Source organism: Phascolarctos cinereus, unplaced genomic scaffold (assembly GCF_003287225.1).
Source record: "Phascolarctos cinereus isolate Bilbo 61053 unplaced genomic scaffold, phaCin_HiC Scaffold_470;HRSCAF=1088, whole genome shotgun sequence".
Lineage (NCBI taxonomy): Eukaryota > Metazoa > Chordata > Mammalia > Diprotodontia > Phascolarctidae > Phascolarctos > Phascolarctos cinereus.
Window position 1 is genome coordinate 1 of NW_027555814.1, and position 23,700 is coordinate 23,700.

At 42.7% G+C, this 23,700-nt stretch overlaps 6 non-coding genes across 6 annotated transcripts; 4 read left to right on the forward strand and 2 right to left on the reverse strand.

Moving 5' to 3' along the window:
* The first annotated feature begins 481 nt into the window (after positions 1–481).
* On the forward strand, positions 482–554 carry TRNAV-AAC (transfer RNA valine (anticodon AAC)). Its single transcript has one exon. It is a non-coding gene; the product is annotated as a tRNA-Val (tRNA).
* Positions 555–1,550: 996 nt separating this feature from the next.
* TRNAP-AGG (transfer RNA proline (anticodon AGG)) lies at positions 1,551–1,622 on the forward strand. The gene has a single exon. It is a non-coding gene; the product is annotated as a tRNA-Pro (tRNA).
* A 7,177-nt stretch (positions 1,623–8,799) lies between these two features.
* TRNAS-GCU (transfer RNA serine (anticodon GCU)) lies at positions 8,800–8,881 on the reverse strand. The gene has a single exon. It is a non-coding gene; the product is annotated as a tRNA-Ser (tRNA).
* Positions 8,882–10,896: 2,015 nt separating this feature from the next.
* Positions 10,897–10,969, forward strand: TRNAV-AAC (transfer RNA valine (anticodon AAC)). The gene has a single exon. It is a non-coding gene; the product is annotated as a tRNA-Val (tRNA).
* A 3,189-nt stretch (positions 10,970–14,158) lies between these two features.
* TRNAK-CUU (transfer RNA lysine (anticodon CUU)) lies at positions 14,159–14,231 on the forward strand. The gene has a single exon. It is a non-coding gene; the product is annotated as a tRNA-Lys (tRNA).
* Positions 14,232–20,646: 6,415 nt separating this feature from the next.
* On the reverse strand, positions 20,647–20,718 carry TRNAH-GUG (transfer RNA histidin (anticodon GUG)). Its single transcript has one exon. It is a non-coding gene; the product is annotated as a tRNA-His (tRNA).
* Between the last annotated feature and the right edge of the window lie 2,982 nt (positions 20,719–23,700).

Genomic DNA, 23,700 nt, shown 5'->3' on the forward strand with positions numbered 1-23,700 from the left:
GCTCTTTTCTGACATCTCCACAGACGTATCAGAAATCCTGGTAACTAGCCAGAGTGCTGAGCAGGAAGAGGTTTATTAAGTGAACCCCTTAGAAAGGAAAGTCTGATCTCTAACGAGTACTGTTCTGGGAACTACAGGAGATACACAACTCTTAAATAAAGACAGAAGGTCCAGTTATTTTGGAGCCAGAGCTTGGTAGCAAATGCTGCTTTAACTTGATCTTCTTTCCTAACCAGCTTTCTTCACAGTCTCCACAACTTACCACGGTCATTCTTGACTCGTTTTGCTAAAGGCACTTCTCTCGATCTATGCAAATCTGCAACCTTTAAAACGCATCTGGAAAACTCAAACTGCGTGTCCTTTGTGAAGGCATTCCGAACCCATAGTGTCCAGTGCAACTCTGAGCTAGAGGCAAGGTTTTTAACGTGAACTTCCTCAATTTCTTCAAGAGCTTCACTCGAGCAGCAATCGCTCGAGGTGGGTTTCCGTAGTGTAGTGGTTATCACGTTCGCCTAACACGCGAAAGGTCCCCGGTTCGAAACCGGGCGGAAACACAGTCTCGTTTCCTTTTGGATGAGACAAAACGAGCTGGCTTTTCACAGCGGAAGAAAACTACTTGGCTTTCCACGCTGCTAATAGGCTGAAAGGAACAACGGCGGGGGGGGGGGGGGGAGCGGGACAAGGAGAGATGGACAGTGGAATTCAATGTTATTAAGGGCTAACTATGTGCAAGGCACTCCTGTGTTGAATCCTCGACGCCAACAACGCATCTTCCGGCCACAAGGAGATTGCTTGCCTACGTTATGCTGCGCGTACGTGAACAGACGAACAGAAGAGAAGTTGTCGGAGAGCCATAGGGGACGAAGGAGATCTTCGAAGGATCATTTGAGGAATTAACAAAATATGGTGTGCCTGAAAATGGGCAGCAGTGTGTTGTCAGTGAAGGGGTAAAATGTTCGGCTTAGAAAACAACGTGAGCACGCCTTTGAATCCCTTGGGAGAGTTGGAGAGGAGTGGGGTAGATTCCAAGGTCAAGATGAAATCGTGTAATTCTCCTTCCTCGTTTCCTAGGGAGGGGAATTACAGGTAGGAGCCCTCAAGGGCAGGCCTTCAACCGCCCCCCCCGGTGCGCATGATGACAAAGTTCTCAAATCAGGTGCCGCTGTGTGTTTGGTGACTCTCTAGTCTTGACCGACTAGGTGTTTTTAGGCTAAGGGTCCCTGGATTGGGATGAAGTGGTGGTGTCCTATACTGGGCGAATGTTGAATCCGTGAGTGGTGCTGACTCTGCGCTTGTATTCGTTAATCGGGAGAGACTATGAGTTCCCTGAGGAGACTGTTATTTCGGAGTTTGGAGTAAGTGTGGCAAGTGGCGGGGGAGGAGAGGAGGAGGAGGAGGAGGAGGAGGAGGAGGAGGAGGAGGAGGAGGAGGAGGAGAGGAGGAGGAGGAGGAGAGGAGGAGGAGGAGGAGGAGGAGGAGGAGGAGGAGGAGGAGGAGGAGAGGAGGAGGAGGAGGAGGAGGAGGAGGGCTTTCTCCCCTTCTCATATCTCGGCTCGTTGGTCTAGGGGTATGATTCTCGCTTAGGGTGCGAGAGGTCCCGGGTTCAAATCCCGGACGAGCCCTTTGAATTTTGGCAGCCACAGAACGCCTCAAGGTCCAGCATTTGAGAACCCAAGTTAAAGAGGACCTTTGTGTGTAATGGAAAAGTTTGGAATTTGCGGGCCTTCACATCCCACCCTAGCCCCTCTTCCTTCATGCACTCACTGCTCCTCTACCTGGCTCTCTGGCCACCAGAGACTCTTCAGGGTGTCCGTTTGACTTCACGGATGAACACTCACATAGGAGCCTTGAGGAAATACTTTTCTGGCATTGAAAATACCGCAGGTTAGTTTTTAAAGAAAGGCCCTTCTGGCCTCATTTCTAAAATAGATAGAGAATTAAGTCAAATTTATAAGAATATAAGTCATTCCTCAACTGATAAATGGTCAAAGGATATGAACAGGAAGTTCTCAAATGAAGAAATTAAAGCCATCTATAGTCATATGAAAAAATGCTCTAAATCACTATTGATTAGAGAAATGCAAATCAAAACAACTCTGAGGTACCACATCACAGATTGGCCAAGATGACAAAACAAGAAAATGATAAATGTTGGAGAAGATGTGGGAAAATTGGAACACTAATGCATTCATTGTTGGTGGAGCTGTGAAATGATCCAACCATTTTGAAGAGCAATTTGGTACTATGCCCAAAGGGCTATAAAAATATGCATACCCTTTGACCCAGCAATAGCACTGCTAGGGCTATATCCCAAAGAGATCATGCAAATGGGAAAAGGACCCACATGTACAAAAGTATTTATAGCAGCTCTTTTTGTGGTGGCAAAGAACTGGAAATTGAGAGGATGCCATCAATTGGGGAATGGCTGAAGAAGTGTGGTATATGAATGTAATAGAATACTATTGTGCTATAAGAAATGATGAACAGGCTGACTTTAGAAAAACCTGGAAAGACTTGTATGGTCTCATGCTGAGTGAGGTGAGCAGAACCAAGGGAATGTTGTACACAATAACAGCCACATTGTACGATGACTAATACTCATAAACTTAACCCTTCCCAACAATACAAGGATTAAGACTCTCCAAAGGCCTTGTGATGGAAAATGCTACCCACATCTAAAGAAAGAACTATGGAGTTTGAGTGCAGATCGAAGCATACTATTTGCTATTTTTTTTCTTCTGTTGAGTTTTGTTTCCTCTTTCTGGTGGTTCCTCCCATTGGTTCCAATTCTTCCTTACAACATCGCTAATGTGAAAATATTTTTATAGGAATGTATATTTATAGCCTATATCAGATTGTGCACCATCTTGGGGAGGGAGGGAGGGGGAGAAAAAATTTTAAACTCAAAAGCATATGGAAGTGATTGTTGGTGAATCAAAATAAATAAAAAAACAGAAATAAAAGAAAAAAGAAAGGCCCTTCCTCCTTCTTGTGTGCCCTGGCGGGCTTGCCTAGGTGGCTGACCCTTCCTGCTATTTCTTCTCAGCCCTGATTTTTCCACCAAGTAAGGCTGTCCCCCGACCAAGGAGGCAGACTTACCTCAGGCATGGTAGAGGATGGAGTGTTGGCCTGGAATCAGAAAAACCTCAGCTCAAATGAGGCCTGAGACGCTAGATGTAGGATCACGGGCAAATTACTGTGGCGATAAAATTAATGTTTGCAAAGTCGTCTGCAAACATTTAGGAGCTACATAAAATACTAGATATTTTATTGTTATCACCATCATTATAAGGCAAATTAGTCTAGTTTCCTTGGACTATTAAACTCAGTAGGGGGCACCAAGAGAAACTGTCGGGAACTGAAGAAGACAAAGTTCTGCAGGGAAAGTGCTTCCCTCTTAGTGCATCAACATTAAAACCACAGAGGCAGGGGAAACAGTTTTTCTTTCCTTCCTTCCTTCCCTCCTGCCTTCTGTCTTTCCTTCCTTCCTTCTTTTCTTTCTATTTCCCCAACCCTATCCAGAACACATTGAATGACAATCCTCTCATTAACCTTTAGCAGTCAGTGCGTGTACATCTTGTTATCCCAAGTCTCTTCCAACTGCTCCGTTAACAAACTGTTTTTTATGGTTTTTGGTTTTTTGGGTTTGTTTTTTGTCTCGCCCAGTGTTTAATAACAGTGTCTTACACTAGCAATGAGTAGGATTTCCGTTAATACTTGTCTTTGGATGTTAATGAGTAAAGTGGAGGGGTTTGGAGCCCGGCCGCTAATGCTGCAATGAGTAAAACAAAAATAACTGGTGGGAGGCCGAAATCTTGGCCACTTCTCTTCATCCTCTCTGCAGCAACTTCCAATCAAATCCAGGTCACAGTACTAAATCCAGTGTCCTTTTCCCTTTTTCTTCAAGTGATCACTGAAGACACGGAGAGGCGCTTATCGGAGAACACTGAGGAAAAGGTAAGCGAGAGACCAGAGAGAAGGAGCTGAGAGGTGAGAATGAGCCACGAACTGCTGGTGAGGAGAGGAGCTCAGAGTCCAGGTGAGAGTCTCCAAGGCCTGTCAAAGCACCTTCCCGTGGCTTCCGGTTCGACTGCATACTGTTCTGCTCCGCTTAATACTGGTCTGTGCCTTTAAACTAGGTATTATTGCTACCAAAACGTGTGTCTATTGTCCATGACTTTCATCTATGCCATTAAACGAGGGAGCTGTGAGGGAGGGAGGACAAGTAAAACGCAAAAAGAAAAAGAATTCCCAGCTCAGGTTAGGTGTACGTAAAGAGGTGATTATGGGAAGAATTTCTGCCATGTAATGCTGAAATCATCCCAAACCCCAACCACTGCTTGTAATCTGCAGTCTAAGAGCCAGTACTACCAAGGAATGGAGTATATGAAGGGTTGTAGCTGTTCAGAGAATCCTACAAACTGAACCAAGAACCAAATTACAACACCTACCAGGAGTGCATTGTAGGCAGGTACTTCTACATGCTAGTTTCCCAGATTACACATAGTTAAGGCATTCTCCTGATTTTCCACTTAAGATTTTTCCAAATTACCCACTCTGAACCTTTCCACGGCTCATGTAACTGGATTTTTCAGAAAACAGTCCTTTGTTTTCCTTTTAGAGTGGGATATCTTTCAATTATAACATCTGTGGACATTTTGTAAAATGTTAGAGCGGTATCTAAGGGATGATACATGTTTATCTCCACTTATTTTACACATAATTATTCCCCACCGACATCAACTGTTTTAAGTCCATTCCATTTCTTTCCTAACCCTTTTGTCCTGGGGTCTTCTCTTAAACTCACAGTCAGTGGTTGGTACCCTTGGTTCAGGACTCCCAAGAACTAGCCCAGACTAATCAGCTTTGGCTAGAAGATGTATTATTTTCATAAACATTTTCCTAAAGAAGTTTTCTCTATAAAAGGGTACACCAAAGCCCTGGGGATTTAAGATCCACCTGGGCATAAACATTGACAATAAATCTGCTGTAGGGATATGATTCTCACTTGGAATTCTCGTTGCCCCCGCCTGCCAGAGAGAGGCAACCTACATTATTTTCATATTTTTTCTTCTACTACTACTTAACTGATTTCCCAGAGTGTGGATGAAGCCCCTGTACTGCCTAGAGATTGTTGAAATTTCTCTCTCCTTCATTGCCCATACTCTGGCTCCCTATCAGGCTCTTCCTATGCCCACAGAAGACTTTGAACATTTGCTATAAAGAAAAAATTCCATCTGATTCCCCCCTCACACACAAAATAAACACCTATGTGCTATGGAGAATAGTATTTTCTTCCATCGAAAATACTTGAGTTATGGAAGTAGAATTAAAATATGCCCCTTGTTGTACCTACATCCAATAATATATTGACATATGTATATGTATATTACATGCACTGGTATATGTGATGCTTTGTATGCCTTAAAGTAATATATAAATATCAACTCCTATCATTAATTGAACCAACTTTGCCTTGAGCCAGTGATGTCTCTATTCAGCAGTGATCTGCTGGTCATCTGAGACAGAGTGAGAAGTTAGGTATCATTCATATAATCAATAAGGATTAGAGAAGGACATTTTTCAAACTTACTGCTTCCTCCCCCCCCCCCCCGGGTCCTGGATTTACAGTAAAAGGAGAGAAGACATGGAAATTTGATTAAAGGAGAAAGAGAGACGTAATGGTAAAATGCAAGGGCACGTGGCTTGGGCTCTTAGAATAGGGGTCTCCCTTAAATCCCCAAACGTTTCAGATGTCAGTCAAGAGAGGTTGCATCAGAGAGCAAAGCAATATTGTCTGTACACATAGCAGATCTGGTTACTAACGTATGAGGTAAAAAGAAGAATAGCTAATTGGGGGGAAAGCTGGCAATAACTAATAATAGAGGCTTTTGATTTAACAACTAACTGGAATTTATTTAAAGTGCTTGTACATGTCAGGTACCGGGCTGGGTACTGAGGATATGAAAATTAATTAGTCCCTGACCTCAAGGAGCTGATATCCTACTAAGAGAATGAATGAATGAATGAATGAAACATTAATTAGGTGCTTACTATTTGCAAAGCACTGTGTTAAGCACTGGAGACACAAATAGAATTGGAATGACTGTCCCAGTTCTCAAAGGGCTCACATTCTAATGAGGGAGGCAACAGATGAGGAAGTTTTCAGCTACAAGACGGGAAAACCCCATGGTTCTTAGGCTTCAGCCCTAAAGCAGATGTTAATGCTTCTTCTTTAATGTCATTTCCACTGATAAAATACAGGTTTCTGATGTTGAGCCATTTGAAAGTGCCAAGGATTCTGGAGGCAAGAACTTTCCCCAGCAGCAATAACCTTCAGGCTTAGTTGCCAGGATGCATCTCCACAAGGATTGCTTCCCAGCATTATGGCTGAGGTCACTGGGTTGGAAGCAATGTTATTCCTAAGCCTCTTGGGTTTAGGGTTCTGGGCTGTCTCCATCAGAATCTGAGGGGAGATGATGGTCCAGCTGGTGGTGATGATGACTTGTCCATCATGTTTCCTCCACTCTCTTCCTTAGGGTGACTTGCTGCTTCGGATAAGCTGCCATATGTCATTATTGATTGAAAGTTGGTGGAGATAACAGGTGCTTTCTCCACATGATGGCTGTAAAGACTGAGCTGTGAAAGCAAGATGGTCTGGGAATCGATGCCACTCCCAGACCTACTGTGCCAATAATTCTCAAATTATTTCAATTTAAATTAAATCCAATGGGAAACCACCTTGTGCAGAGATAAATAGATACAAAACATATGCAAATTAATTTCAAGGGAGGATTCAAAACTGGGAAAGATGGCAGGATGGAATGAGGAAAGTCTTCTTGTATGAAGGGTCACTTCACTTCAGTCTTCAAGGGAGCTAACATTCCAAAGTTAAGGTAAGAATAGAGAGCATTGTAGGGGTGGGGAGTGGAGCACAGATGAGGACTTAGATAGTGAACAACAAAAGTCAGGAAAGGAAAGAGGAGGGAGCATACCCAAAGTCAGAGAATTGCTAGCATATACTCCGCACCTGCTTCCCCATAAAAGTATAAAAGGGCATTTTTAAGAATGGCAAAGGGTGAAGTATTTTCCACTCCACATCACTGCTATAACACATCTCCATTTTAAACTATTTTAAAAAAAAGTTTAATTTCATTTCCTTATTTGAACTGTACTGAAACATTTTACTACCTGGCCAATCATACTAATAGGCCCTTTTGTCAAAGGTTGAAAGTGCACATGAAATCAAAGCTTAAACTTTTCTTTTCCTCACTGAAGTTTTTTTCTTCCCAAGTGTAAGATTTTGCCTTTAAACCTGTTGAATTTCATCTTATTAGACTCATGCCAATACTCTAGTCTATCAGGATCCTTCTGGACCCAGACTTCATTGCGCACTGTTAGCTATATAGCTCCCAGTGAATTGTTTTTGGCAAATTTGATGAGAATTCCATCTATGTCTTTGTAATAGCTAACATTTGTACGGTATAAAACTTTAAGGATTGCAAACCGCTTTACCAATATTTGTTCTCATGCCAACCCTGGAAACTGGGTGTTTTTAACTATCCCCATTTTCCATATGAGAAAACTGAGGCACAGAATGATAGCGACTTGTTCAAGATCAACGGAACTCCAAAGTGCCTGAAGTCATATTTGAAGTCAGATCTGTCTGCCTTCAAGTCTAGCGTCCTTTGGCTACTACACCACCAGTTGCCTCTTTATTCAAAGATAATGTATAATGATAATAAGTAAAACAAATACAACAAAAAACCCGATCCCTCCGGAGGGACCGATTGTGCACGTATGTCAGAAGAAGCACATAAAGTAAGCTGATGAACCTGCTTAGGACTTCAGCATCTTTCAGAAACGTGTCGGCAGGATTCGAACCTACGCGGTGAAACCCCAGGGGATGTCTAGTCCATCGCCTTAACCACTCGGCCACGACTACATCTGCTAAGTGGCTCTTCGCTATCATTTTTTCAGGACATAGTGATTGTGTGTCTGCTTGTTCTTTCCATATAAGTGAATCACAGTCTTTCTATCGTTTACTACGTGCCCTAATCTAGGAGACTTGCTATAGCCAAAAATTGTCTCAAACTAAGCCGACTTCTCACCTCTTCCGTAAAGCGCAAACATGCCACTGATACACCTACGCCTTCCTGCTTCCCAGTACCTGATACACCTTTCTATTCTTGCACATAGCTTTCGAAAACACTGATCCCCAGACTCCCACCCCTTCGAGCAATCCTTTCTCCCTACTTTATGTCTATCCACTTTCGAATACCTTTTGACCAAAGGCTCAGAAATTTATGTATTGAAAAATTATTTGGAGAGTCTGAGAAGCGCAGAGGTGAAGATTTTAACCAAGTGCTCTTGGAATAGCCTTTTTTTTCCCCCCCTGGGACCCTTTAGACTTCCTCAGACACTGATTCTGAAGAAGTTCACGCGGGCGTATGCGTTTGTCCTTTATTCTCAAAGAGGACCTTGACTTCAGGAAAATGACGCCATGACTTATATGTGAATTGGATTTAAGTGAAAGAGGGCTGTGCAAGGTCACCAGCCTCCCTTTCTCTTCCGAAGCCATCTAGGTCCAGTGGCAAGATATAGATCAGGAAGACTGGAGATGGCCCCGAGCGCATAATTTCCACGTCAAAGAAGAATGGAAGAGCCTGGGTTCTTCAGGGACTTCGTACAAATTCCCTTGGAAAAACATGCTGCCACCACTCCAGGACGGTGAGATTGCAGGAATATAAGTAGGCTCAGGAAGTACAAGTTATCAAATTGTCAGCCATGAAAGAAACACGACGAGGATGGGATTCGAACCCACGCGTGCAGAGCACAATGGATTAGCAGTCCATCGCCTTAACCACTCGGCCACCTCGTCTGCCTCCGCACGGCGTTTCCATTTTTGTTTGTTTGTTTGTTTTATTGTGGTTCTGTTGAGAGGTTCAGTAGTTATTGTAAAGTCTTTGCAAATTATTTTTCCTCTCGTCCAGGTACAACATACTCTCTGAGAGCTACTCCCCTCGTCGACACAAGACCTTGAAGGTTGGGTCCCAAGCGCGGTCACTACTTCGCCAGGCAATTAAAGGTATTCTGTGTATCCGCACTCGTCAAGCTATAGCTTAGGACCCCTTCACCCTGGAGGCGGGGGGTGGGGTGGGGGAGGTAAGTACTGGGGGTGAGGGGGACGCTTCCCGTAACAGTCAGCCAATAGATATAATTAGCTCCAAGCATTTACCGCGGTGGCAAAGTAGGACCAATCAGCTGTAAAATCTACGCACCCCACCTCGCACCTTGTAGCGTACTCTCCTACAAACACTCAGTCAGTGGGAAGAATGGGAAAGAGTAAACTGATAGTGAAGCACAAGCGAATCCAGTCCTCGACACTCCAGGACCTCATGGTCTTTATCTCCTGGAGTCCTCACCTTGCTGCCCTCCCTCCCTCCCAAGAAAATATCTCCTTCGAAGCGCCTTTGCTAGACTAACTTGACTCCCTGCGTCTGTTTTTCTCTACCACTGGATTCTCAAACTGCCAGAGTGTGAATCCATCATAGACCGCTCTCTTCTAATTTGATACAGATCCAAGACCATTTAAGCGACTGCTAGCCCATTTACTCTATGTATATTTGGTGGGAAGGAGAGGGAGATAGTGAAATTGGTATCTCTTGCTCGCTGATGGATGTTGGTTTCCCGAGCTTAAGTAAGTAGCCATGCTTCTGGATGTGAAGCGCCAAAGGGGAAGGGAGGAGAAGCCGAGAGAAATTCCCTCGCTTCCACCTGTCCTCCAGTAGAGAGCCAGGGTCACATTCCTCAAAGTTGATTGCTGCTTCAGCAATGCCTCGACTCCCTCCAGGTCATGCAGCCTTAGCTTTGCAGTGGTTTAGACAGCTTTCCTATTAGCCAAAGGCCTACTGTCCTTACAAACTAAACTCTTCAGGCAAAATACAAGTTTCCTAACACATCTATACCTCCCTGCTCTGTTATAAGGCCCCTTAGGTGTTTTCATTAGCTGTTGAGGGGTGGGGAATCGTTGGATTAGAGACTCAGTTCACTCCTCCCCTAACAAATTCAGTTGGGCAATCCAACTTTAGGGAAAAGAAGGAAATCCCAATCCGTCCAGATACAGAAGTCTCCAAAATTAGGTTTTTCCTACAAAGAGATTCACTAAAAGGAGTTGGATTGACAACATTTGGGACGGTGAGGGGGAATTGGGAATCAAGAAGGATGTGGAAAGTGAGCAGTGGTTTGTAGTTAGCTGTCAGTGTTTCTGGCTTAGCGCCGGCGCGGCCTAGCGGCGAAGCACCGGCTAATGCTACCCCACTTTCCCACCCGCGCAGCAGCAAACCCAGTGAAAGCTTCCCCACGAGCAGCAGCAGGCGAAAGAGAGGTCCAGGCCCACTGATCCCAGCGGGACACTAGTAGGATGCCCTAGCCCTGTAGTCCAGAGGACATTTGTCCTGCAGATTCCAGCACCGAAGTCCTGTTTTGCAGGACTCTCGGCTGTTCTAAGGGTGAGACTACTAGGCCAGGACTCCTAAAGGAAGCACAAGGAAAAGAGGGCGCATTAGAGGATCCGTGAAGGTGGCACTCGAGGGTGGCGGCGACTGCAGGGGACTTCGGGACAGCAAGGATCTAGAGCAGGGAGTGGCAGGCAAACCCAGGCTTGCCTCGGAAGGGGAAGGAGGGAGCAGCAGCCGCCAAGATTGGGGTTCCTTTTGGACTCGCAAGGAAAGCCCCAGTGAGGAAGTAGATAAGAACAGGTATAAGAGTTCCGCAAAACTCAAGTCTGGGGTCAAGATATTTTGATAGGAGGGACACAGAGAAAAATATTTTGACTTGTCTTAGCTGAACTTTTTCATGGAGTCTCCTTTAACGAGAAAAGCCCTAGCACGCTCAGTTTCCGTAGTGCAGTGGTTATCACGTTCGCTTAACATGCGAAAGGTCCCCGTTTCGAAACCGGGCGGAAACACGGCACGACTCTTTTGAGTGAGCAGTTACAGTATGGAGCACTACTGCTTCCGGCCCATTGGACGTCTACAATTTAAAATTACTCATACTCTTTCCAGACCTCCAGGAGCTAACAAACTATTCTGAAAAGCATAGGACGCTAACAGATAAGTAGAAGAGGTAGGGGTAGCCCTGGAGAAAGGGCTCGGATTCAAACTGGAAACCAGGGAAGGTTTAAGGCATCTGAATGTAGGGAAGGACTCTAGAAGATATCATAAGAAGTTTTTCCATTTTCTTCCAAAATTGTTCCATTCATCATTTCTTACGGTACTGTAATAACCCATTACATTCACATACCACAATATGTTCTCTAATTATTAATGATGTAGAGCATTTTCTCATGTGGTTGTTGATAACTTGATTTTTTTCTTTTGAAAACTGCCTTTTGATAACCTTTGACCATTTATCTATTGAGGAATGGCTTTTAGCCTTTTAAATTTGAATTCATTCCTAATATATCTTGAATGTGACACTTTTGTTTTTAAAAAAAAAAAAACCTTGCTGCAAAGATTTTTCCTCTGTTCTTATTTCCCTTGTAATTTTTATTATTCTTGATTCATTCATGCAAAAGGCTTTTAAATTTTTTTATATAATCAAAATTGTCCATTTTACTTCTATTATCCTCTCTATTATTTTTTATAGTGATGAGCTCTTCTATCCATAGATCTGAAAGTTGATTTCCTTGCTCCTCTAATTTGTTTACAATGTAGCCTTTTATATTTAGGTCATGTGTCCACTTGGAAATTATTTTGATTTATGTCATCAGATGTTGGTCTAAAATTTAATTTCTTCCAAACTGCATTCCAGTTTTCCTGGCATTTTTAAATCAAATTTGAGTCTGTCTTCAAGAGAGCTAGACATTCCAAAGCTTTATGTGAGGTGGGAGAGCATTCCAGCATAAGGCATTTGGAACTTAATAGATGTTATAATTTTAGAACACAGGACTGGGTGCATAGTAACGGTAAAAGAATTCCTGGGATATACTCCCATTCCCTGTTTTTTTCCATCCAAGTGAGAAATCTACATTTCCTGCCCCAATATCCCTGCTGACCTCTAATCTCACATCTCCAACTACCATTCAGACATCCCAAACTGAATGTCCAGTAAACATCTTAAACTCAAAATATCTAAAACAGAACTTATTGTCTTTTCTCCTATACCCTTCTCTCTTCCCTATTGCTATAGAGAGCCACATCCACTCAGGCTCAAAACCTAGAAGTCATCCTGGATTCCTCATTATCTCTCAATCTACACGTCCAAACTGTTGCCAAGGCCTGCTGATTTCGCCTTTGCAACATCTCTCCAAATGGTCTCCTCTCCTCTGACACTGTCATGTGAGTAGTGCAGGCCTTTATCACCTCATGCCTTGAATATTGCAAAAGCCTGCTGGTGAATCTGCTTCAACCATCCAATCTATCCTCCATTCAGCCACTAAAAGTGATTGTCCCAAAACACTAGTCCAATCACGTCACCTCTCCCCATTCAGTAAACTCCAGTGGCTTCCTATTGCCTCCAGCAACAGATACAAAATACATTATTTAGCATTCAAAATCCTTCATAACCTACCACCCATTTCATATCTTTTCAGTCTTAGACCTTACCCCAAAATATACTTTCGAACCAGTGATACTGGCCTCCTAACTGTTCCACCCAGAAGACACTCCATCTCTCAGCGCCAGGCATTCTCTCTGGCCTGGAAAGTTCTCCCGCCCTCTTAGCTAACTAACTAATCTTTCTGGCTTCCTTTAAGTTCGAATTAAAATCTCATCTTCTGCAGGAAATCTTCCCAAACCTCTCTTAATCAAAGTGCCTTCCGTTTGTTAATTATTTCCTATTTATTCTCTATATAGCTTGATATATATGTACATACATATAAATACATATTTGTTTGCTTGTTATCGCCATTAGACTGTAAGTTCCTTGAAAGCAGTTACTAATTTTCCACTTTCTTGTATCCCAGTGCTTAGCACAGTGCCTGGCACATAATAGGTGTTTAATAAATATTTATTGGTTAATTGATAAGATGGCAGTTTTAGAAAAGGCAACCAAAAGAAGATAGTTCTTCCCATCTCTCCCACTACTCATATGATATTGTTAGTCAGTTAGTCAATAAACATTTATTGACCATCTACTAGGCAGTAGTCAAGTGACAAGTAGTAAGCAATATCTGTTTTAAATTACAAAGATAGTTTGATTTCATTTACTTTGTTTGAACTGTACTGAAAAATTATCCCACAGGGCCAATTCTATTGCAATGCCTTTTTGCCATTGGTTTCAAATGTTTGTCAATCAATTTCAAACTTTTCGGCATGGTTTTGGAGATCTTTTAAGAAGGTGATATTCCTAGTGAGCTCACACACATACACAGAGATGATAATGAGAGAAGGAAAATAAATGGCGCTGCCTTATAAAATACTGCATATTAACAACAAAAAATATGAGTTATTTGAAGTGCAAATTATGTGGAAGAGGGAGAGGTAATCAGTTCAGAGAACATTCAATACATAGGATATTATTTACCAAAGAGAACAGGTGTAACTGAGATACAACCAAGAACCCAGGGTCTCCAATCGCCTACGTTCTTTCTCATCGATTTGAAACAAAATTTTAAAAAAATCTCCTCTAACATATCTTTAAGATTTTCAGTTTTATATTGTCAAACATTGTCGTTCATGAACCGTGATAAGAACACTTGGAGGAGGCTCGGTGCTTTTCGGTACCGGGTTATCTATGTCCAGGAGTTTCCGGAGGTAGTAGTCTCAAGATTGTAAAATTCAGCCTTTTAAAAAACAAAAGGGCCTCTAGTCTGAAGCTGCTCGTTTATTTATTATTATTTTTTTGCCACCTTGAATGGAAAGCAAAATATGGTAGGATAAGGATGGGGTGGAGGTGAGGGTATGGCAAGAGAATAAACATTGAGATAGTTTGAATAAGCATAAGTTCTGTGCTCTATTAGCGCTCTAGTGCTTTCAAGAAAAGGTGAGAAAAGCTCTTAACACTTTGGGTTGATCCTTGTCGGATTTATTTAAGGATTTAGGAAAGAGTGGCACAAGACCGTCATTAAAAAGATATTGAAACCTACAATATTGAAAATGTACACAGGACACTTATTTGATAATTTTCAAACTCCTGCAAGCAGCCAGGGGCGTTAGCCCGGCTAGCTCAGTCGGTAGAGCATGAGACTCTTAATCTCAGGGTCGTGGGTTCGAGCCCCACGTTGGGCGAGTTCTTTTCATACACAAAGGACAACTGCAACGTCTGTGGGCCCAAAGATCTGAAGACAACGTTTTCCCCCTTACCCAGCCCTGCATATTATCAAACTTGAAATAGCCCAAACGTGTTGTAACTATGTAGGAGAGATAGAGATAATTCCTTTTTTTCCCTTTGGAATATCTATTTTTTTCCCCTCCATTCACTCCCTCAGACTTACACTTTCACTAGCTCACTTAATCACGACTTAGTAAAAGTGTGTGTGTGTGTGTGTGTGTGTGTGTGTGTGTGTGTGTGTGTGTGTGTGGTGTGTGTGTGTGAGAGAGAGAGAGAGAGAGAGAAGAGAGAGAGAGAGAGAGAGAGAGAGAGAGAGAGAGAGAGAGAGAGAGAGACTGTTGTGAGTATGATTCCTCTGCTTCCCTCAATGAACCTTACAATCTCCTCGGAAAAGAAGACACAGTCACTTAAATATTACCGGATGAGTACTTTAGAGCGGTTCAAACCTATGGGCTGTGTACAGCCGGAGATGGAAGGGCGTTACAGATACGAAGTACTGGGGAAAATCTTCTTAGAGGAGATATATTTAGCCTTGTTTTCTAGTGACCAAGGCAGGAATTCAAGAACACAAGGGGCCACATACCAAATCCAGCAGTCTGCGCAAATAAAACTCCGCCAGCAGCAAGGGTTCAGGCACTGTTGCTGTGCAAGAATTAATTCATTTTGGTCGAATTCTGGAGCACAAAAGGACAAGCAGTATGAATGATGAACAATAGAACATCCTTCCACCGCTGGCCTTCAGGGATTTAACTCGCCTTTAAGAGCCGAAGAAGAGAACGAGCCACAGAAACCCTCAAATGCCTCAAAATTCCTCTTTCCATTCCACCCTGCATCGTTCTTGTCTCATCTTCCTTAAAAAATACTCCAGGGACAAGATGTTATCACCTGGCTTTTTTATTCTTTCATGGATACGTACCTTCAAGCCCCTGCCTCCGAGGGCAGCCAAGCTGCAGTGGCCAAAACTGTCTGTTCACTTGCGGGGAATTCCGCAGAGCCCCAGGATCACTCCTGTACCCAGAGCAGAGAACATTTCCGCTTTACTACTCTCCCCTCTTTAACCCAATCCAACAAACATTTATTGAGCTCCTACTATGTGCCAAGCACTGTGTTAAGAGCTGAGGATACAATTTAATAAAAAGAGAATCCCTGCCCTTAAGTAGCTTTGTTCTAATGGGGGGGGGGAGGGGAGGACAACACATAAAAGGAAACAAGAAAATGAAGAAAGGAACCAGGGGGTACCGGCCCAAGAGCATCTTGCTCCGTGGACTTGAAACCAGGCAGAGCAGCAGATGTAGTGGAGAAAACCAAAAAGTTCCGTTTCTTCCCTCTGTAGAGGGAGGCATTGGAAGGAATTTGGTCCTCTGCCCTCCGACCAGAGGAGAGAGAAGCCTGAGGGAGGTAATGGTATCAGTCAACGCTTGAGTTAGCAGCGTGGTGGTGAGACTAGATGACGGTACGAGGTTAATCTGGTAGGGGCATCTTGTACCATGGAGCTGAAACCAAGCAGAGCGTCAGGTGCAGAATGGAGTGAGCCACAGTCTTACCAAGCTCGGGGCCTGCTACTGTCTTCACGTTTGCTCCCCTCCACCTTCCTCTCCTTGGGCTCCTCGGATACTACTCTACCTAATGAGTTGCTACTGCCCTGCAGGGAAAAACAAACCCCAAAACTTTGTGGGTGTGTTGGTTTCTATTTCTTTGTCGATTTTTTGTTGTTGCTGTTGCGATATTTGTTGGATCTCAAGGGAGACTGGCCCCAACGGAGTCCAATTTCTCAGGGAAAGCGCTCCTAAACGCTTTGGGATCAGAGCCAGAGGGCTGGCGGAGACCTTGGAGGGCAATTAGTCCACTCTGCTCATTTTCCAGAAGAGGAAACTGAGGGCTAAGAGGCAAAGGGACCTCCTTATGGTAACACAGCTAGCTAATGTCAGAGGCAGTATTTGAACGCAGCTTTTCTGACGTCAGAACTAGTGCTCTTTCCATTGTATCCTATTGCCTCCCCGGATTAGGGCTTTTCCTCAAAAGCGTCGGTGAAAGATCCACAAAGACTTGGAGCGAAGGCATTTTAGAGGATTCCTCATTGAACCCATCAAAAAAGAATCTCAACTTCGTCAGAGAGCTGTCTTAGAAAGGCTCCAGTGATTCCAAGGGAGACCAGGCCGAATGAGCTGCGGTTCACTAGCTCCTCGCGGAAGCAGGGCTTTAAAATAAAGAACAAGCACCTGCGTGCCTTCCCAGGGCCCAAGCAGACCGGAAGATGAAGTTGCAGGCTCTAACACCAACTCACCTGTTCTCAGTTAAGGAAGTGAGGCGCTCTCAGGAGAAGGAAAGCCTCCAGCGGATTGAAAGTCAGCCAGGGAAGTAGGGCAGGGAGGGAGCTGGAAGAGAATGAGCACACAGGTTCTGTTATAAATCCTGGATTATCGGTCATCAAAGGACTCTGGGTGACAGAATCCTCTGTGAGCTCTGTAGGGGCTGTTTTACTTTCTTAAAAGATCTAGTGCTGTGACATTATCAGCTATGCCTCTAGAGAGGCTCCACCTGAGTCTTAGCCCATGACTGCGCTCCTGAGGCAAGAGCCCGATGCACGTGGGATTTAAGGGAAGAAACGGACTTTTATTCCCATTGCAATCACTCATTTCTCTGTTCCTAAGGTTCTCATCTCAAGTGGTTGTACTTTTAACAACTGCTGTCTCTTTCTATCTTGGGTGAGTGAGTTTTCAAGTAGAACCTATCACGTCCTCATAAGGAAAAAGGCCTTTCACTCCTGTTGAGGCTGGAGAATCTCCCGAAACCCAGCTCAGCCAGGAGTCTATCCACCTCCCCATGAATGGGCTCCCAATGACCTTAGTCATTGTGCTTTTGTTGTTTAGTCGTGTTCAATACTTTGTGACCTCATTTGGGGTTTTCCGGGCAAAGACTCTGGAGTGGTTTGCCATTTCCTTCTCCAGTTCATTTTACAGATGAGGAAACTGAGGAAACAGGCTTAAGTGACTTGTTCAGGGTCACACAGCTAGTGTCTGAGGTAGAATTTGAACTCAGGTCTTCCTGACTCCAGGCCCAGCACTCTATCCACTGTGTCACCTAGCTTCCCTAGTTATCGTGCTAGGGAAGTAGAAAAATAATCTTTCTCTCCTTGGGTCTCAGGAGCTTCCTTTAAACTAAAGACCTAGTGAAGGCCCCTGTAAAGCTGCAAATAACTGGAATGTCTTCAGATCAAAGAACTTCATAGTTAGGATCATCCTTAGGCACCACCTAACCCAATCCTTCCTGAAAAATTTCCCCTCTACAACATATCTCGTGCAAGCAATGGTCATGCATCCTTTGCTAAGAAGCCCTCCAACCGTGGTGTGGAGCAGAGAAAGGACCATAGTCTCACCTAGGCAGTTCATTTGGGTAGTACCACTTGTCAAGACATTTTTCCTCACTTTAATTCTAATTTGCTCCTAATCTAATTCAATAAATTTATTAAGTGCCTGCTACTTGCCGGGTACCAGCACTGCTGATGTGATAAACAAAAAGACAGTCCCTGCCCTCAGGGATGTTACAATCTAATTGCCCCTTTTGTAATTTCACCCATTGCTATTGATTCTGTCTTCTAGGACAAAAAAGAATGGATTTAATCTTGTACATGACAGTTCTTCAAATACTGGAAGACAGCTCTTCTGTTCCTCTCAAACCTCTTCTTCCCCACAGAAAAGATGTCCAGTTCTTCAACTGACTGGACTCATATTTAAGAAATAAAGCACTAAATATGGGCTTGCTCCCTGTGTGTTATTCTTTGATGGAGATGGGACTAGAGTAAAGAAAGAAGATGAGGGAGTGGGTACATGATTTTAATTCATTGGAGGGTTTCTGTAGTACAGTTGGCTTCCACACTCTGGAGTTCACTGAAATTTGGGTCCTTGAAGCTATGAAGTGGAAGAAGCTTCTATCTTCCATCACTCACATTGCTTATCCTCTTTGCACCCTAGGGTTTGGCCCAAATTATTAATCCCCATACAGCAACACTCCAATCATTTTTTGCCACAAGCCCGTTTTATGTTCATGCAGACTCCCAGGCTTGAAATGTGGTTCTTCATCTTCTTTTTTCCTGCACTGCCACACACTGCAGCCCAAGGTTAAAATTACATTCTTCAAGACTACCTCCAACCCTCCCTGTTAGCTCTATGTCAGACTTCATTATACACTTGACTTTTCACCTTTCTGATTCACTCATCCCGTAACATTTCATGTTTTAGTTACTCCACTTATTTGCTTCTTAGTTCTCAATGGAATTGTAAGGTCCCCCCAGGAAAGAGTCTCTTAGCTAAATATTGTATCTCCACCATATTGAAGCAGTATATGCACAGAAAGAGCTTGAGGAAGGATTCATATCCTCTTGAGTGTTTATTTTCTGAAAAGCAAAATTATTTATTTTACAATAAATGTTCATAGTCTTCAATGGATATAAAAAGGTGGGGTTGACAAGGGAATTAGAGGGTAGATGGTAAGAGGAGAAGAATTTCAATCTTAGAGAGCATGTGCTTTGATAGGAATCTGGGACTCTGGTGCATATGAGAAGGAAAAGAAGGAGGAAATCCTATGAATCCAGGACCTCTCAAGTGAACCATACCCGTGGATCCACAGTCTACTTCCTTCAAAACTTAACCTACAAAACAATGAAAATGGGGTAATAACCACAGAATGACCAAACAAGAAAAAGCTTGGCACCAAAGAAGAGATATAAGAAGATACCATTCCTCACTACTTTGCAGAAATGGGGAACAGAGTAGGGTGGGGTAGAGAGGGAGAATAGGTGTGAAATGTTGCTTACATTGTGGATTTCTTTTTTTTCTCTTTTCTTTGCAGATTTCTTAATTTATTAATCAGTTTTGCTGATTTTCTTTTCTCTTTTTAAAAAGTTTTTGTCTTATGAGATGGTTCTCTGTGAGGGGGGAAAAAGAGGGATATAGGTGGACATTTAGGCTAGGTTAACTAAAAAATGTCAATAAAATTTATTATTTAAAAATCTTGTGACTTTCTCAGACATCCTTCTTAAGGAATTACTATTCTCTCCTGATTAAGGAATCAATATGCAGATTCTCAGTAAGGCTGACAAATCTGATAATCAAGCAACAGTTGATCCCAATTGACAGGTCCTTCAAGCTGAAATGGCCTAGTTGTCCTAGAGTCAGGTGACCAGCAGCAGATAATGTGGGCACTCAGTCAATCCGGATCAAGGGGGAAGTTCTCTCTTTTAAAGGCCCTCAACTCTTACTCCAACTCCCTGAGAGATTTGGACTATGAATTAAATGAATGGATGATTCATTTTTTCTTAGCTGGCTTCACTATTTGGAACTCCTTCCACACCATGCCCCAGGAAGTTTGTTGTGATCATTGCGAACTTTATATAGTTGAGTATGAGTATATTATATTCATAATGAAAGGGCTCCAATATGGAGTCACTTGGGCTAAATGGTCCTAATGCCCATAAAGCATATAGGCAAAGAGAGACGGTTTGTAATTTTCCATTGCTAACCCTGTGTTGGAGAGATAAGGCTTGAAGCTTTTGATTGGATGAACTCGACCTGCTGCAGAGGTCTTCAGTTTTTCTGCTGAGGCAGTTAATTTAGATGCTCCCACCATGGTCCTGATAAAGAAACTTCCCCCTACCCTAGATTCACCACTTAAGCCTTGTACAGATAGATGATCTGAAGAACTTTTCCACCACATCTGGGTCTGATTGGGAATGTTCCCTCCTACATCTGGCATCAATTATCTCTTCTCAACCAATCCCATTCTTGGGGTATATAATTTTGCCACCAGAACTCCAACTGTGAGCGGTGTTCCTTCCCCAACATAGTTCCCTCCCCTTCAGGCTGTGGTGAGTTTCTTGCAGGTGGGCATAAACTTTTATTTATATTCCCATGGTGTGTGTGTATATGCTTTTGTTTTGCCTGCTTGCTGCTTTGCATAATAGAGCTTGGCTTTGTATCATCTTCCTGAGCACCAATTTTCTAGAAATTCCTCAACCCAGGTATTTGCTTTAACCCAAGCTGTGAGATCAAATAAAGTACTCTTTATTGTAAAAAAACAAAACGAAAACGAAAACCTCATCGTCCTACAGGATTCCATCAACCTTGGTACTCCATCCTCTGTCCTTCTAATTGGAGAACGGAGCCATGAATTCCAGTACCTCCACTTGAGTTTGACTCAGGGTATACAGATCATCCTTAACTCCCGATGGCGTCAGCTAGCTAGGAATGAAGCTAGGATAGCGATGGGGGGAAATGAGAAGTTGTAAAAAGACAACTATAGATCAGACAACGCGATGAATCATTATGCTAACTTTCAAATATATGAGTAGAAAACCGAAGGGAGAAAAACGAAGATTGCCGTGACTCGGATTCGAACCGAGGTTGCTGCGGCCACAACGCAGAGTACTAACCACTATACGATCACGGCACACTACCAAGCCAGGTGGCAGCAAGCTGTCTTTCCACTTCATTTTATTAAATTTAAGAGAGCTAGCTTCCGATCCTTTTCATTTCAATTTTTCTTTTCTTTCATCCGCAGGCGTATCGAGATACCCTTAGTTGCTCAGCCATACATAGACAATTCCCACAGCCCGCCTGATTTCATAAAGAACCCATAATAGACACCTGGTCAAAGAAGACCGGCAAACGTGCAATCAACTGACTCGATATATTGGACACTATTACTCCTCGAATCCACCGACTTTGGACGCTTGCCCAGACTGCAGAAAAATTAGGAAGGAAGAGTTGACTTGCACAGGAAAGACTTGGGGATTTAGACCCTCAGATGCATCCTAAAAGGCTACCAAACCTTGCGTGGAGTTTGCCGGCCCTTCTTTCTCCCTCCATTTCAAATTCTATCTCTTCTCCGCTGGGATTGTACATCGAGGTCTCCTTGTGAGCAAATGCTTTGTTCCTCTCCAACAATTCCTGATTGCTTTGTAGTCTGTCTCAAATAACCCTCCAAGGAAACAATCCTTGCTGAGCAGATATGGCACTGGCTGAGGGCAAGGTAAGCCGAAATGTAGGGATAATAGCTAGACTTACATAGCATTTTAAGGTTTACAATGGCCTTTCCATAGATTACCTCAATAGATGCCTATATCAGTGCAACAAGAGAAAAATGTTTTAATAGTACTTTCTTAAAGTCAGGTCTTCGCAAGGCCAGAAAATCCTATTCTCGATGGCACGCGTTTATTTTGAGGAAACTAAAACGGTGTATTTTACTGCATATGTTTAGATCTTCAGTGGACTTGGGAGGAAGGGGCTGAGAAAAAGCCTTTCCTGGCACATCTCTTCCCATCCTAGGACGATGAAGCAGGCGCCAGTGTGTTTGTGAGATTACTCGAAAGGTGTTTCTTTCCAGCTCTTACTGCCTTGCCTCATAGTCCAACGAACCAGTCTTCTAATAAACTTAGCTCCCTCCGAAGGGGCCAGCCCTACCTGATGGAAACATTGATGCTTTGGAGATCAAGTACTGGAGACCACGGCCTCTCAAGCTTACCCTAAGAATTCTGAGGGGAGAAGTAGTCAGAAGTCCTCTGGGGACTCTACCTGCCAGTTTGAACAGGAGTTAAGGAGAAGGATCTCAGAGAAGGACCCCACACTTGTAACAAGAATATATATGTGTGTGTGTGTGTACATATGTACATATATGTACATATAATGTATGTATGTATGTATGTACACACATATGCCAAAACCTCCATTTAGTTCCTAAGTCTGATAACATATTCTCTATTCTGTCTACCTGCTCCTTTGAGAAGGAAGGAGGAATATGTCCATGTCTATTCTATAGGACCACCAGTTTTCCAGTGTTATTCAGAGTTCGGATTCCTTTTACTGATCTTTCACTTACATTTGTTTTGGTCACTGACTACTGCAGCTGATTTCACTGTATATCAGTTCACACAGATCTTCCCATGTTTCTCTGAACTCTTCATATTTGTCATTTCTTATTATTTCAAGGTATTCTATAGCAATTTCTCAATAGCCTCTTCCTCTTTAAAAAGTCTTTTTTTTTTTATTGCTGTCTATTTCTTACATCACTATGGTATACCATGTATCTCTCCTTCTCTTCTTCCCTAGAGCTATCCCTTATAGCTTTTTTTTAAGAAAGGAAAAAAAAATACACCCTCTTTTGCTTCAACTTCTCAATTTCCCCCATCGATATCCTAACTTCATTCCCTGCTAGCTGATACCATCAGGATCTAAGGATGATCTGTATATCCTGAGTCAAACTCAAGTGGAGGTACTGGAATCCATGGCTCCATTCTCCATTTTTTTTAAATTTAAATGTTTTCTTTGCTATTACTTCTTTTTCAGAAACTTGATTTCTAAAGTTACGTTTCCCCTAGCCAATGAATCATCCCTTGTAACAATAAATAAATGAATGAATGAATGAATGAATGAATGAATAAATAAATAAAAATATGGAGAAAAAAAGTTCAGCAAAGCTAACCAACATATCATTTTAATTTGACAGTATTTGCAATGTTGCATACTCATAGATCCCTCCTCTCCAATTAAGCAAAGCAGGCACATTTTCTTATCTCTTCTTTCAGGGCAAGTTTGGCCATTATAATTTAAAAATATTTTTATTCTGAACTTATATCTGAACTTATATCTGAAAAATAAGCATTTCCTTCCATGTATCAGAATGCAAGAAGAGGATTGTAATATAAAACCATGAATCTCCATTGCTTAAAAAAACTAATAAATTCCATGCTTTGTTTCCAAAACTATCCTGCTTGTCTGTGCATCACTGTGAACTTACTTGTTTTTTCCTGTACATTAAAAAAAAAAAAGATTCAATGGTCCTTTTTTTTAATCACTGTTGGTTACCTCCTGTGTCCTTCTCCCAAGCAAACACACACATTAGCCAGAGTGTTTGTGTATTTATGTATACACACACACACACATATATATGTATGTATATATGCATGTATGTGTACATGCATACATACATATTCATCTTGAGTCCATCAGGACTCAAGTCAGGAGGTGAGTAATATGCTTCATCCCAGCTTCTCTGGAGACATGGTTTGTTCTAGCTTTGATCAGAGTTCAATACTTGGTCTTAAGCATTGGGTCAAAATCTATACCGAAGGAAAAATGCTTTCACTTGAGGGTTCCTAATTGTCATTCCAGTTTCCCCAGGAAACAAACCAGGCCTGAGAATTACATTAGTTAATGTTGTAAAGTGAGATTGACCTTGGATACCACTTCTTTCGTGCCTTGCTGAGGAAAGCCCAAGGAAATCAAGCGTGTACCCAAACTTTTTCTAGGCCAAAGAATTCATCCGTCAACTACAATAGTTGTCAGACCATTAGTGAAGATAATGTCTATTCCAAGCTCCACTCAGGAGCTTCTTCTTGATCTACCTACCTCAAAATATGACCCGAGATAGTCC